The sequence below is a fragment of the Camelus bactrianus genome, chromosome 36 (genome assembly GCF_048773025.1).
Source record: "Camelus bactrianus isolate YW-2024 breed Bactrian camel chromosome 36, ASM4877302v1, whole genome shotgun sequence".
In the NCBI taxonomy this organism is placed as follows: Eukaryota; Metazoa; Chordata; class Mammalia; order Artiodactyla; family Camelidae; genus Camelus; species Camelus bactrianus.
The window spans coordinates 10,871,163-10,885,844 of NC_133574.1; positions in this window are offsets into that span (position 1 = coordinate 10,871,163).

The window sequence follows — 14,682 nt, forward strand, 5'->3', positions numbered from 1 at the left end:
ACGATCAGAACCTGAGCTGCAATGAATCCAGTAGGAGGAGAGCAAGCCCCTACTAGAATCAGAGTTCCTCCTCCTTCACACTCGGTGAACAACACTGAAATCCTTAAATGTCAAATACTCTCGACTGAAATAGATAGGAATTCAATAATTAGCTCACACAAAGAAATGATGACCTTCCCCTAGATTCAGCAAATGCGGGGTTTATGTATTCTTTGGGCTGAAGGAGTGTGGGAAGTGTGGGGAATTTTTGACTGAACTTGAAAATATATTAGGCCTCAGTTTCTCAAGAGAGTAGAGGAAAATATTCGAAGTCAGATAGTGAACTGAACAGTAAAAGTCGCCAAACTCATTAAAGACACATGTTTTGTGGACGGTCGTTCACTTCAGTCAAGACCCGGGTTCACTATATCTTGGAGGTGCAGACTTGGTTGTGTTAAATTGCTTTACCCAACATGATCGGATGATTAAGACTTCTCAGCACTGATAGAAGAACACCTGGTTCTCAAGAGCCTAGCATAGCTGCAGCAGGTTTCTCATAGTTAAATGCCTCTAGGTGCTTTGGAATCAAGCCTAAATGTATATATTCTGTTTAGATTTTCTTGTATAACCCTAGAGAATAATGTTACCCCTTGAAATGTCAACATTGCCTAGTATGTGTCATTGGGAGTAAAGGGCACCACATGCATAAGGGAATCGCAGGTTGGGCGTTATTTCATGGTTCCAATAATTATTTCATTGTTCCTTTTGTTTTTGGAGGCTTCAGAAAAAGATTGGCATGACCCCTTCAAACTTTTGGACTGCTATATTACATTGAGTCTCTCTGTTTTTTGCTTAGAGCTGACAAAATGTTACAGAAATTGACAAGTCAGGCTTTTTGTTGATTTGGTAATTTTCAAAAACTTACTTCAATTTCATATAAATCCCACAACACGTAAATCGATACTATTAATCTTCTTAAAGACTACAACTGCCATATCAACCTAATGTCAAAGATGGGATCTTCGGACAAACCCTCTGTCCATGGCTGTAAACAAAACGGAGCTAAACTAATATCCAATTTCTGTGAATTATTTGTGGAAAGTGTTGATTTGTTCTATGCCCAGTAGGCAGAGAACCAGTGCAAAATGCTCTCACTTGCTCCCATACACAAAACTTTGTAAACAACCAATCAACCAGCCCTTGGCACAGGACACTTGCCTAAGAGTGGTCTGTTACATCCAAAGACAGGATGAGGCCTCAGAAAACCTGGAAGTAGTAAAAGGCAAAGTAGGGAATGGAAACCAGTGCAGGGTCTGACCTGTGGTAATGGAGCATCAAAGGTGTAACTCTGTTATCCTTGGAAGCACACTCTCAAGCGGGCAGCAGGCATGGGATTGAAGGAGATGCGCTGAGTGTTAGAAGAGTGCACAGCAGATGCTTGGCAGACAGAATTCAAAGAAATCAGCACAAAATATCCCCACAATTGTTTCTGAGACCAAGATCTGAGCTGCCAAATCTGAGCTAGCAGAGGCAGCGGAAAAAGAGGGATAGGGCTACGGATGATGGCTCTCACAGAACTCAGGGATCTAGAGTGCATTGTGGGTTTTGGTGGGTACTATCAAGAGAGCAAAGATAACTGTGAACTCAGTGAGACAGCAACCGCACTGGCTCGTGAGGTTGAGTTTATCGATATGTCCTATGGCCACATCCACTGCATCTGCAGGACCAGGGTCCAATTTGACATTTTGCCAATAGAGCACATGTGAGGCTCAGAGGAATCATGCATCTGGTCTGAGGGTTCCAGGGGGCGTTGGGTTTGAAATCAGTATTAAAAGATTTAGGATCCGCTACATTCTTAACCTGGATTGGGATTCCAGTCAGGTTTCAGGCAGAAGATGCGGAACAGCTCTGTGGTTGCCTTCGTGAACTCATGACTCAAGCGTGAGAGAACTAGGAAGAGTGGTCAAAGTCCACAGCATGAGAAGATGAAGCATTTCTTACAGCATTATCACCCAAAAACTGATGCTACATTTTGGAGGGCACTGATATGTTTCTGCACCAAGGACACATAGGTAGGTTTGCGGGATCATCCCAGCAGGCCCTGAAGTATGACATCCATACATATGGTTCCACTGTTGTTTCTGTAGACAGAGAAGCTCTGGGAAAAACTGGTAACTTTGGGACTTTCCCATGGCAGTAGAAATTACAAGCGCACTCTCTGTTGGCTGTTTTGGAGACACTTCAAAAGTCATACAGAAGAATGCAGAGCTGATAACCTATAGAAGCTTCATTTCCACTAGAGGAAGTGCCCTGTGCCCTTTCAGAATTGTGAGATTAGTGTAATAAAAACGAGGTTTTACTAACTGAAACTGTATGATGTGTTCATCACATCAAAGGCAACACCAGGATTTAGAGATATACCAGACAACACACACAGGTACGGGGCATGGCATCAAGGCCTAGGGAAATTTGTCCTCACAGTACTAACTTGGAATTGCGTACACCAAAGAGTCTAATGTTTGCACTTAACCAAGCCCTAAAAGTCTATATTAGATTCATGATAGTACCTGATCTTTAGAGTAAAAGAAGTATAGTAAAATAAACAGGAAGTACCATTTCCAGTTCCAAAGAGATTGAAGGCCCAAAAAATAAGCTTTCAAACAAGTAGACGGCAAAACGATACCAGAGCAATCTCGGAAAATGTAGGTGAGGTAAACACTGTTGAACCACAGTGCCTCAGAATCACAAAAGGCAGAATACCAGAAAAGGGGAAGAGAAACTCTAAAGAAGAACCCAATGGTATCAGAAAACTCAATGGATGAGATAAAAACTTGACTAAAGTCAATCCTAAGCATACTACTTAATGCATGGGACTCGTGAATGACTGAGAGGACAGGGGAACAGAAAACCCTCGATCAGAAGAAGACACAGAAAAGCAAGTGCATACCAACGCTAACATCACTGTTGAATCCTGGGTTAAGGCAAAGCAGGTAAGAATAAGACTCATAGGATTCCCAAATGAAAAAACAAGAGATAAAATAATAAATTCTGAAAAAGAATTTGTAGAAAAATCAAAATGAAACTTGCTGAAAGCCAGGAAAGTATCATCTATACGAATTCAGGATGTACACATCGTTCAAAATAGGTGGAATACAAATAGACAAACAAGAAGCTGTAGAATTCAAATAAACAAAATTCATGATCATCCCAGTTATGTAAAATGCACCTCGAGGAAATAGATTTAGTCAGAACAGAACCACCATAGGGGATTCAGCTGATATCTCGGCAGAAATTTTGCAGCACGGGGAGGAGTGCCAGGACATAGACCATATCCTGAATGAGAAAATGCTGCAATCTATGGTACCCTATTCCAAATGACTGCCATTTATAACAACGGCAGAGCTAGGGAAATTCACTGACCGGCAAACCTTAAAAGAATTCAGCACTTTGAGACTGATCCTAAAACAAAAATTGAGAATCCTACCCTGAGTAGAAAAGTAGCAAGATGAATTGGAAATAACAAAACAATTATTGCAAATGAAAAAAGAGCCTGAGTTGCAAAGAAGTAAGAAGAAGAAGGCAAGAAGGACATCAAAATCCTAAAGATGGGAGAGGGTAGCAGGAAATCATAGGTGATTTTAAGCACTATCTTAAGAGAATCAGCTTACATGACTGTCTGTCGGAAGCAAAATGAGAGATGTATGGCCTAATGTTTTTGCAAAACTTACAAAATATCAGAGAAATAAACAAACACCAAAAGGTTACAGTTGGCTTACATATACCAAACAATCATGTATATTCAAAACAATATACTAAAAGTGTTGTCAAGGATCATTCAGCACGCATCGACACATTATCGCGCCTAGCATGTATTCAACACACTTTTATTAAGAAAACACATGCGTGCATTACTATTCATAGATACTGATCCAGGAGTTCATATCGTGAGCCAACACAAATGACGGTTTTGAATAAGCGTGGGTCATAGAACGGGATATAGTCTTACAAGTTTTCCAACAAGATGAATGAATGCCATATACTACGCTTCGTAGGGAAGAAATGGCATAAGCCTATAACAAAGACAATTAGCTCTGCGAAATAGTACTAAGTGCAAAAGAGACAGACTGGAAAGTGCACGTTGGGATTGGTTTCATTTCTAGGAATTTCAGCCCCAATGAAACAAATGGATCCATGTGCTAAGAGTGTGGGTGTTAGAGCAGAAAGCAACAGACGGATACGTAATCTGGGTGAATGGATATTACACAAACATGAGATTCCTTGAGTGGGACTCTGTGTACTGTGAACTGTTAGAAAGTTTAAAGAGGTGTGAATCCATAAACTGAACATGGACACACTTCCCTCCGTTTGTACTGTGTATACAGATCTGAAGAAAAGGAAAGAGGGAAGAGAAAAAGACCATGGGACCCTTCTGGATAGAATCACATTTCCCTTAGGAAACTCTCGTCTAATGCAGCATCACCTCCAAAACGAACTTGCTGCATCAACCACAGGGGATGGAAGTTACCGGTTGGATTCCAGGTGGAATGTTGCTGTGTACCACGAGGCATCTTGTGGCTGGTGGATCCAAGGTAACTGGGCAGAATTCTGTGGGTGGATCTGTTTGATGGTGGGTCTGCTGCCCTAAGTGGAGATTGGCTTAAGTCTTTTGTTCGGGAAGCTGAGTAAGTTCGAGATACTGCTGCTGCCCCAAGACCTGAGTTCACGGGTCAGTTTCCAGAATCTGAAAGGGCAGACAGTGGAAGATCTGCCTGTCTTCAGCTTACTGGTGAGGCTTCGAGTTATTTTCAGACTTGCCCAGTACTGTTGATGTCGACTGTATGGGAGACACGAAGCGAAGCTGCCAGAAAACTTGGCTGCATGGATTGAGGAGATGTGCGAACACATTGATGAAACTTGTTCTGCTACAGTGGAGAATATCGGCATGGAGACATCTCTAGAGCATACCAGGCTCGAAAGACATTCATGAGACCTACTGAACCACGGAGATACTGGCAGAAACATACGGAGTTTCAACGTGCCCTTGAGAAAGTTACTCGATTCTCAGCTCCAAGGACTGGTCCAAGATTCCTGACGTCTAAAAGAGAAGAGATGGCAGAGATGATAAAAGCGCTCATGGTCTTGGAAGCGGTCGTGAAAATCCACACATCCCAAGGGGCATTTACGAATCATTCAGACCGAAATGCACCAAGCCCAGGTAAGCCTATTCCCACGTTTGTGCCTAGCTATCAATCACATGCTCTTCCCTCCACTCCACTCAGGCATCCATTTCAAAGGATCAGAACCTGAGCTGCAATGAATCCAGTACGAGGAGAGCAAGCCCCTACTAGAATCAGAGTTCCTCCTATTTCACACTCGGTGAACAACACTGAACTCCTTAAATGTCAAATACTCTCGACTGAAATAGATAGGAATTCAATACTTAGCTCACACAAAGAAATGATGACCTTCCCCTAGATTCAGCAAATGCGGGGTTTATGTATTCTTTGGGCTGAAGGAGTGTGGGAAGTGTGGGGAATCTTTGACTGTACTTGAAAATGTATTAGGCCTCAGTTTCTCAAGACAGTACAGGAAAATATTCGAAGTCAGATAGTGAACTGAACAGTAAAAGTCGCCAAACTCATTAAAGACACAGGTTTTGTGGACGGTCGTTCACTTCAGTCAAGACCCGGGTTCACTATATCTTGGAGGTGCAGACTTGGTTGTGTTAAATTGCTTTACCCAACATGATCGGATGATTAAGACTTCTCAGCACTGATAGAAGAACACCTGGTTCTCAATAGCCTAGCATAACTGCAGCAGGTTTCTCATAGTTAAATGCCTCTAGGTGCTTTTGGAATCAAGCCTAAATGTATATATTCTGTTTAGATTTTCTTGTATAACCCTAGAGAATAATGTTACCCCTTGAAATGTCAACATTGCATAGTATGTGTCATTGGGAGTAAAGGGCACCACGTGCATAAGGGAAACGCAGGTTGGGCGTTATCTCATGGTTCCAATAGTTATTTCATTGTTCCTTTTGTTTTTGGAGGCTTCAGAAAAAGACATGGCATGACCCCTTCAAGCTTTTGGACTGCTATATTACATTGAGTCTGTCTGTTTTTTACTTAGAGCTGACAAAATGTTACAGAAATTGACAAGTCAGGCTTTTTGTTGATTTGGTAATTTTCAAAAACTAACTTCAATTTCATATAAATCCCACAACACGTAAATCGATACTATTAATCTTCTTAGAGACTACAACTGCCATATCAACCTAATGTCAAAGATGGGGTCTTTGGGAAAACCCTCTGACCATGGCTGTAAACAAAACGGAGCTAAACTAATATCCAATTTCTGTGAATTATTTGTGGAAAGTGTTGATTTATCTATGCCCAGTAGGCAGAGAACCAGTGCAAACTGCTCTCACTCGCTCCCATACACAAAACTTTGTAAACATACAATCAACCAGCCCTTGGCACAGGACACTTGCCTAAGAGTGTTCTGTTACATCCAAAGACAGGATGAGGCCTCAGAAAACCTGGAAGCAGTAAAAGGCAAAGTAGAGAATGGAAACCAGTGCAGGGTCTGACCTGTGGTAATGGAGCATCAAAGGTGTAATTCTGTTATGCTTGGAAGCACACTCTCAAGCGGGCAGCAGGCATGGGATTGAAGGAGATGCGCTGAGTGTTAGAAGAGTGCACAGCAGATGCTTGGCTGACAGAACTCAAAGAAATCAGCACAAAATATCCCCACAATAGTTTCTGAGACCAAGATCTGAGCTGCCAAATCTGAGCTAGCAGAGGCAGCGGAAAAAGAGGGATAGGGCTACGGATGATGGCTCTCACAGAACTCAGGGATCTAGAGTGCGTTGTGGGTTTTGGTGGGTACTATCAAGAGAGCAAAGATAACTGTGAACTCAGTGAGACAGCAACCGCACTGGCTCGTGAGGTTGAGTTTATCGATATGTCCTATGGCCACATCCACTGCATCTGCAGGACCAGGGTCCAATTTGACATTTTGCCAATAGAGCACATGTGGGGCTCAGAGGAATCATGCATCTGGTCTGAGGGTTCCAGGGGGCGTTGGGTTTGAAATCAGTATTAAAAATTTAGGATCCACTACATTCTTAACCTGGATTGGGATTCCAGTCAGGTTTCAGGCAGAAGATGCGGAACAGCTCTGTGGTTGCCTTCGTGAACTCATGACTCAAGCGTGAGAGAACTAGGAAGAGTGGTCAAAGTCCACAGCATGAGAAGATGAAGCATTTCTTACAGCATTATCACCCAAAAACTGATGCTACATTTTGGAGGGCACTGACGGGTTTCTGCACCAAGGACACATAGGTAGGTTTGCGGGATCATCCCAGCAGGCCCTGAAGTATGACATCCATACATATGGTTCCACTGTTGTTTCTGTAGACAGAGAAGCTCTGGGAAAAACTGGTAACTTTGGGACTTTCCCATGGCAGTAGAAATTACAAGCGCACTCTCTGTTGGCTGTTTTGGAGACACTTCAAAAGTCATACAGAAGAATGCAGAGCTGATAACCTATAGAAGCTTCATTTCCACTAGAGGAAGTGCCCTGTGCCCTTTCAGAATTGTGAGATTAGTGTAATAAAAACGAGATTTTACTAACTGAAAGAGTATGATGTTTTCATCACATCAAAGGCAACACCAGGATTTAGAGATATACCAGACAACACACACAGGTACGGGGCATGGCATCAAGGCCTAGGGAAATTTGTCCTCACAGAACTAACTTGGAATTGCGTACACCAAAGAGTCTAATGTTTGCACTTAAAAAGCCCTAAAAGTCTATATTAGATACATGATATTACCTGAACTGTGGAGTAAAAGAAGTATAGTAAAAGAAACAGGAAGTACCATTTCCAGTTCCAAAGAGATTGAAGGCCCAAAAAATAAGCTTTCAAACAAGTAGACGGCAAAACGATAACAGAGCTTGCTCTGAAAATGGAGATGAGGAAAACACTGAAGAACCACCATGCCTCAGAATCACAAAAGGCAGAATACCAGAAAAGGGGAAGAGAAACTCTAAAGAAGAACCCAATAGTATCAGAAGACTCAATGGATGAGATAAAAACTTGACTAATGTCAATCCTAAGCAAACTACTTAATGCATGGGACTCGTGAATGACTGAGAGGACAGGGGAACAGAAAACCCACGATCAGAAGAAGACACAGAAAAGCAAGTGCATACCAACGCTAACATCACTGTTGAATCCTGGGTTAAGACAAAGCAGGTAAGAATAAGACTCATAGGATTCCCAAATGGAAAAGTAAGAGATAAAATAATAAATTCTGAAAAGGAATTTGTAGAAAAATCAGAATGAAACTTGCTGAAAGCCAGGAAAGTATCATCTATACGAATTCAGGATGTACACATCGTTCAAAAGAGGTGGAATACAAATAGATGAACAAGAAGCTGTAGAATTCAAATAAACAAAATTCATGATCATCCCAGTGATGTAAAATGCACCTCGAGGAAATCAACTTAGTCACAACAGAACCTCCAGAGGGGTTTCAGCTGATATCTCGGCAGAAATTTTGCAGCACGGGGAGGAGTGCCAGGACATAGGCCATATCTTGAATAAGAAAAAGCTGCAATCTAGGGTAGCCTAAGACAAATGACTGCCGTTTATAATAACGGCAGACCTAGGGAAATTCACTGATCGGCAAAACTTAAAAGAATTCAGCACTTTGAGACTGATCCTAAAACAAAAATTGAGAATCCTACCCTGAGTAGAAATGTAGCACGATGAAATGGAAATAACAATACCATTATTGCAAATGCAAGAAGAGCCTGAGTTGCAAAGAAGTAAGAAGAAGAAGGCAAGGAGGACATCAAAATCCTAAAGATGGGAGAGGGTAGCAGGAAATCATAGGTGATTTTAAGCACTATCTTAAGAGAATAAGCTTACATGACTGTCTGTCGGAAGCAAAATGAGAGATGTATGGCCTAATGTGTTTGCAAAACATACAAAATATCAGACAAACAAACAAACACCAAAAGGTTTCAGTTGACTTACATATACCAAACAAACATGAATATTCAAACCAATATACTCAAAGTGATGTCAAGGATCATTCAGCACGCATCGACCCATTATCGCGGCTAGCATGTACTCAACACACTTGTATTCAGAAAACAGATGCGTGCATTACTATTCATAGATACTGATCCAGAAGTGCATATCATGAGCCAACACAAATGACGGTTTTGAATAAGTGTGGGTCATAGAACGGGATATAGTCTTACAAGTTTTCCAACAAGATGAATGAATGCCATATACTACGCTTCGTAGGGAAGAAATGGCATAAGCCTATAACAAAGACAATTAGCTCTGCGAAATAGTACTAAGTGCAAAAGAGACAGACTGGAAAGTGCACGTTGGGATTGGTTTCATTTCTAGGAATTTCAGCCCCAATGAAACAAATGGATCCATGTGCTAAGAGTGTGGGTGTTAGAGCAGAAAGCAACAGACGGATACGTAATCTGGGTGAATGGATATTACACAAACATGAGTTTCCTTGAGTGGGTCTCTGTGTACTGTGAACTGTTAGAAAGTTTAAAGAGGTGTGAATCCATAAACTGAACATGGACACACTTCCCTCCGTTTGTACTGTGTATACAGATCTGAAGAAAAGGAAAGAGGGAAGAGAAAAGGACCATGGGACCCTTCTGGATAGAATCACATTTCCCTTAGGAAACTCTCGTCTAATGCAGCATCACCTCCAACACGAACTTGCTGCATCAACCACAGGGGATGGAAGTTACCGGTTGGATTCCAGGTGGAATGTTGCTGTGTACCACGAGGCTTCTTGCGGCTGGTGGATCCAAGGTAACTGGGCAGAATTGTGTGGGTGGATCTGTTTGATGGTGGGTCTGCTGCCCTAAGTGGAGATTGGCTTAAGTCTTTTGTTCGGGAAGCTGAGTAAGTTCGAGATACTGCTGCTGCCCCAAGACCTGAGTTCACGGGTCAGTTTCCAGAATCTGAAAGGGCAGACAGTGGAAGATCTGCCTGTCATCAGCTTACTGGTGAGGCTCCGAGGTATTTTCAGACTTGCCCAGTAATGTTGATGTCGACTTTATGGGAGACACGAAGCGAAGCTGCCAGAAAAATTGGCTGCATGGATTGAGGAGATGTGCGAACACATTGATGAAACTTGTTCTGCTACAGTGGAGAATATCAGCATGGAGACATCTCTAGAGCATACCAGGCTCGAAAGACATTCATGAGACCTACTGAACCACGGTGATACTGGCAGAAACATACGGAGTTTCAACGTGCCTTTGAGAAAGTTACTCGATTCTCAGCTCCAAGAACTGGTCCAAGATTCCTGACGTCAAAAAGAGAAGAAATGGCAGAGATGATAAAAGCGCTCATGGTCTTGGAATCGGTCGTGAAAATCCACACATCCCAAGGGGCATTTACGAATCATTCAGACCGAAATGCACCAAGCCCAGGTAAGCCTATTCCCACGTTTGTGCCTAGCTATCAATCACATGGTCTTCCCTCCACTCCACTCACGCATCCATTTCAAACGATCAGAACCTGAGCTGCAATGAATCCAGTAGGAGGAGAGCAAGCCCCTACTAGAATCAGAGTTCCTCCTCTTTCACTCTTGGTGAACAACACTGAACTCCTTAAATGTCAAATACTCTCGACTGAAATAGATAGGAATTCAATACTTAGCTCACACAAAGAAATGATGACCTTCCCCTAGATTCAGCAAATGCGGGGTTTATGTATTCTTTGGGCTGAAGGAGTGTGGGAAGTGTGGGGAATCTTTGACTGTACTTGAAAATGTATTAGGCCTCAGTTTCTCAAGACAGTACAGGAAAATATTCGAAGTCAGATAGTGAACTGAACAGTAAAAGTCGCCAAACTCATTAAAGACACAGGTTTTGTGGACGGTCGTTCACTTCAGTCAAGACCCGGGTTCACTATATCTTGGAGGTGCAGACTTGGTTGTGTTAAATTGCTTTACCCAACATGATCGGATGATTAAGACTTCTCAGCACTGATAGAAGAACACCTGTTTCTCAAGAGCCTAGCATAGCTGCAGCAGGTTTCTCATAGTTAAATGCCTCTAGGTGCTTTGGAATCAAGCCTAAATGTATATATTCTGTTTAGATTTTCTTGTATAACCCTAGAGAATAATGTTACCCCTTGAAATGTCAACATTGCATAGTATGTGTCATTGGGAGTAAAGGGCACCACGTGCATAAGGGAAACGCAGGTTGGGCGTTATCTCATGGTTCCAATAGTTATTTCATTGTTCCTTTTGTTTTTGGAGGCTTCAGAAAAAGACTTGGCATGACCCCTTCAAGCTTTTGGACTGCTATATTACATTGAGTCTGTCTGTTTTTTACTTAGATCTGACAAAATGTTACAGAAATTGACAAGTCAGGCTTTTTGTTGATTTGGTAATTTTCAAAAACTAACTTCAATTTCATATAAATCCCACAACACGTAAATCGATACTATTAATCTTCTTAGAGACTACAACTGCCATATCAACCTAATGTCAAAGATGGGGTCTTTGGGAAAACCCTCTGACCATGGCTGTAAACAAAACGGAGCTAAACTAATATCCAATTTCTGTGAATTATTTGTGGAAAGTGTTGATTTATCTATGCCCAGTAGGCAGAGAACCAGTGCAAACTGCTCTCACTCGCTCCCATACACAAAACTTTGTAAACATACAATCAACCAGCCCTTGGCACAGGACACTTGCCTAAGAGTGGTCTGTTACATCCAAAGACAGGATGAGGCCTCAGAAAACCTGGAAGCAGTAAAAGGCAAAGTAGAGAATGGAAACCAGTGCAGGGTCTGACCTGTGGTAATGGAGCATCAAAGGTGTAACTCTGTTATGCTTGGAAGCACACTCTCAAGCGGGCAGCAGGCATGGGATTGAAGGAGATGCGCTGAGTGTTAGAAGAGTGCACAGCAGATGCTTGGCTGACAGAACTCAAAGAAATCAGCACAAAATATCCCCACAATTTTTTCTGAGACCAAGATCTGAGCTGCCAAATCTGAGCTAGCAGAGGCAGCGGAAAAAGAGGGATAGGGCTACGGATGATGGCTCTCACAGAACTCAGGGATCTAGAGTGCATTGTGGGTTTTGGTGGGTACTATCAAGAGAGCAAAGATAACTGTGAACTCAGTGAGACAGCAACCGCACTGGCTCGTGAGGTTGAGTTTATCGATATGTCCTATGGCCACATCCACTGCATCTGCAGTACCAGGGTCCAATTTGACATTTTGCCAATAGAGCACATGTGGGGCTCAGAGGGATCATGCATCTGGTCTGAGGGTTCCAGTGGGCGTTGGGTTTGAAATCAGTATTAAAAGATTTAGGATCCGCTACATTCTTAACCTGGATTGGGATTCCAGTCAGGTTTCAGGCAGAAGATGCGGAACAGCTCTGTGGTTGCCTTCGTGAACTCATGACTCAAGCGTGAGAGAACTAGGAAGAGTGGTCAAAGTCCACAGCATGAGAAGATGAAGCATTTCTTACAGCATTATCACCCAAAAACTGATGCTACATTTTGGAGGGCACTGACGGGTTTCTGCACCAAGGACACATAGGTAGGTATGCGGGATCATCCCAGCAGGCCCTGAAGTATGACATCCATACATATGGTTCCACTGTTGTTTCTGTAGACAGAGAAGCTCTGGGAAGAACTGGTAACATTGGGACTTTCCCATGGCATTAGAAATTACAAGCGCACTCTCTGATGGCTGTTTTGGAGACACTTCAAAAGTCATACAGAAGAATGCAGAGCTGATAACCTATAGAATCTTCATTTCCACTAGAGGAAGTGTCCTGTGCCCTTTCAGAATTGTGAGATTAGTGTAATAAAAACGAGGTTTTACTAACTGAAACATTATGATGTGTTCATCACATCAAAGGCAACACCAGGTTTTAGAGATATACCAGACAACACACACAGGTACAGGGCATGGCATCAAGGTCTAGGGAAAATTATCCACACAAAAATACCATGTAATTGCATATACCAAAGAGTCTAAAGTTTGCACTTAACCAAGCCCTATAAGTCTATATTATATACATGATAGTCCTTGAACTGTAGATCAAAAGAAGTAGATGAAAAATACAGGAAGTACCATTTCCAATTCCAAAGAGATTGAAGGCCCAAAAAATAAGCTTTCAAACAACTAGACGGAAAAATGTTACCAGAGCAAGCTCTGAAAATGGAAGTGAGGAAATCACTGAAGAACAACAGTGCCTCAGAATCACAAAAGGCAGAATACAAGAAAAGGGGAAGAGAAACTCTAAAGATGAAACCAATAATATAAGAAAACTCAATAAATGACATATAAACTGGGCTAAAGTCAATCCTATGCAGACTACATAACGCAGAGGGACTCGAGAATTACTGTGAGGACAGGGGAACAGAAATCCCTTCATCAGAATAAGACAATGAAATGCAAGGGCAAACCAAAGCTAACATCACTGTTGAATCCTGGGTTAAGACAAAGCAGGTAAGAATACGACTCATAGGATTCCCAAATGGAAAAGCAAGAAATAAAATAATAATTCTGAAAAGGAATTTGTAGAAAAATGAGAATGAATCTTGCTGAAAGCCAAGAAAGTATCTTCTATACGAATTCAGGAAGTACACAGCATCCAAAAGAGGTGGAATACAAATAGACCCACAAGCAGCTGTAGAATTCAAGTAAAACAACTTCATGATCATCACAGTGATGTAAAATGCACCTCGAGGAAACAACTTAGTCAAAACAGTACCTCCAGAGGGGTTTCAGCTGATATCTCGGCAGAAATTTTGCAGCACGGGGAGGAGTGCCAGGACATAGACCATATCCTGAATGAGAAAATGCTGCAATCTAGGGTAGCCTATGCCAATGACCGCCGTTTATAACAACGGCAGAGCTAGGGAAATTCACTGACTGGCAAACCTTAAAAGAATTCAGCAGTTTGAGAATGATCCTAAAACAAAAATTGAGAATCCTACCCTGTATAGAAAAGTAGCAAGATGAAATGGAAATAACAAAACCATTATTGCAAATGCAAGAAGAGCCTGAGTTGCAAAGAAGTAAGAAGAAGCAGGCAAGGTGATCATCAAAATCATAAAAATGGGAGAGGGAAGCAAGAAATCATAGTTGATGTTAAGTACTATCTTAAGTGAATCAGCTTAAATGACTGTCTGACTTAAGCAAAAGTAGAGATGCATGGACTAATGTGTTTGCAAAACAAACAATCAGACAAACATACAAACACCAAAAGGTTACAGTTGGCTGACATATACCAAACAACCATGAATATTCAAGACAAAATACTCAAAGTGATGTCAAGGATCATTCAGAACGCATCGACCAATTATCGCTGTTAGCATGTACACAACACACTTGTGTTCAGAAAACAGACGCGTGCATTAATATTCATAGATAGTGATCCAGAAGTGCATATCGTGAGCCAACACAAATGACGGTTTTGAATAAGTGTGGGTCATAGAACGGGATATAGACTTACAAGTCTTCCAATAGGATGAACGAATGCCTAATTCTACCCTAGGTAGAGAAGAAATGGCATAAGCCTATAACAAATACAAGTCACTCTGCAAAACTGAACTAAGTGCAAAAGAGACAGACAGGAAAGTGCACGTTGGGATTGGTTTCATTTCTAGGAATTTCAG